Source organism: Austrofundulus limnaeus, unplaced genomic scaffold (assembly GCF_001266775.1).
Source record: "Austrofundulus limnaeus strain Quisiro unplaced genomic scaffold, Austrofundulus_limnaeus-1.0 Scaffold185, whole genome shotgun sequence".
Lineage (NCBI taxonomy): Eukaryota > Metazoa > Chordata > Actinopteri > Cyprinodontiformes > Rivulidae > Austrofundulus > Austrofundulus limnaeus.
The window spans coordinates 1,086,386-1,088,857 of NW_013952587.1; positions in this window are offsets into that span (position 1 = coordinate 1,086,386).

The window sequence follows — 2,472 nt, forward strand, 5'->3', positions numbered from 1 at the left end:
CATTACTGAAGATGGCACAAAGGCTTCTGACAGTAGTTGAAGGCTCAGGACCTTTCAGTGATATTAGTTGAAAAAAGGCCATGGAGAATACGCGTGTCGATCCCGTTACCTCTCACATGCAAAGCGATCGCTCTCCCATTTGAGCAAATTCCCCTTGACTAAGCAGTGTGCACTATCTACTTTCACAACAAAATCCCTGTTTTTCTTTTGAACTTCATATGATGTCTATTTGCATATGTTATGGACTAATTATATCTGTTTCACCTTGACGCTGTCCAGTACTCATATATCTTATGCTCAATGTCAATCTGTTTGCCCAGACATCAGGACTCCAGCAACGGACTGACTTCTCTTGTCTGAGTAGGTAACTCTTTGGGCTAAGAGCCCTGCTATTGGCTAGGTAGTTACAGTTGGCGATCTGTGATTGGTTATAAGCACGTCATATGATGTTATCATGATGTATATTATTGGCTGCATTCCGCTGACGCGCCAGTCACAACTCAGCAGATTTCCTGATTGACTGACAGCTGGGTTGTTGCTCAGAATTAAATCATTTTGACGACCATACATGCAGACTTTATGTGCATTTATTCCAACATGTTTCTGCATTCTTGATAAATCATGCGATGACACATACATATCCCTGTTGGCTTTTAACTTTAAATAAACAACTTGGGAAAAGGACTGAAGACAAAACAGTCATTGACAGTGMTGTCACAAGCTGTTGTGAGTGCCTGTGTTTGTTGCTGACCTATTTTGAGATATCAACAAACACTGGCACTTTCTGTTTTATGTCTTGCATACAACCAACCAGTCAACTAGTCTTTGCTTAATTCTTTCAAGCTATGCCAGAGACAGAACTTGGGTCATATACCGTGAGGCCAAGAGAGGTAAATAAATCCAGGCACAAGGCTGAGAGCATGGTTCCGTGAACCTGGAAGAGGTCGAAATCCAGAGACGAGTAATTGGCAAAGGGACGGACGAGGGCAAAGCGGGAGTCAGGAACCAGTGGGACATAAATTAGGTCATGGCTGTGGTTTCAAGGCAAGGCATGAAATGAATMCTGGAGAATCATCGTGGCTGTCTCTAAGATAATCTGGCACTGACTGAAGGCCTGACTGGAGCTTATATGMTGGTGTGAGCAGGTGTATCCAATCCGGATGATAACTTGTCCGTAAGAGGTGGGTGTGGCAGAGGACAAGGTGCAAGTGAGACTCATGACAGAACCCGCCCACCTACGGTCCGGCTCCAGACCGACCTCCTGGCTGACTGGGATTTGAGTAGTTAAATTGCCTGACAATCTCCTTGTCCAAGAAGTTCCTGGCAGGCACCCAGAAGCATTCCTCTGGGCCGCATCACTCTCTGTCACCCAGGTACTGGATACTCCACCATCTGGACTGGAACGAAAAATTAACTGTTGTAGGCTGGCCCCCTTGATGAGTCAGTTGGGAGGAGGGGGCTCTGGAGGAGTGTTTGAACTGAGATGAGCAGAAATGTTTGACCCGGGACCCATAGAATGTAGGATGGATAAGGAGGTTCCTGGGGAGTTGCAGTCATACAGCCAGCGAGTTCACCACCTTGGCTATCGGGAACGGTCCAGCAAAACGTGGGGCCAGCTTGCGAGTCTAACTTGATTAGTTAGATTTATGTTTATACTTTCTTACAGACCCGAGACCAGGAATGTACAGCCATGCACCCTCCCTCACGTTCATGAAGCTTTGGGTGGCCAGAGCAGTAAGCAGGCTGAATATATCCTACCTGATGGGGTCCGGTTGGCCATCACTCGGGTGGAGCAAGAGGTCAGGGAGGCCCAGGATGGTGTTTGTAGGCAAGATTTTGTGAGAGCCAGTGTTCGTTGCTAGCTTAAAAGAAGTCAGAATTGACTAGATGATGTATGCAAGATATAGGAGAGAACGTGCTCAGTTTGCTCTGTAGTGTCTAAGAGACTGCAGGAGTCATGGGCGGGGTGTAGGTGTTGGGAGGAGTGCGCCGTGATGAGGAACCTCGGCTTAAAGACACGTCCCAGAGGCGTTTCTGGTTCTCAAAGGCATTTCTTGTCCCCACCTATCGTTTTACTCCTCTGCATGACTGCCTAAAAACACTGTAGCATTCCTCAAACTCGCATGAATGAGTCAAAGCAAGGCTTTGGGCATGTTTTTTTATGAGAGTATAACATTATAACATGATATAAAACTAAAAAAAAAGTTAAAGGAAAAAAAAATTGTATAGGTCCTCTGGACGGGTTCTTCTTTAATGAAACGTTTCGTCTCTCTTCCAAGAGACTTCTTCAGTCTGAGAGTTTCTCTCAGTCTCTTGGAAGAGAGACGAAACCTTTCATTAAAGAAGAACCCGTCCAGAGGACCTATACAATTTTTTTTCCTTTGATTTTTTACCTGGATTACTGAGATGCATCAGGACAGCATTGAAGTTACTGCAACAACTGCAGCATAGTGCTGTTTATGAAGGCTACTG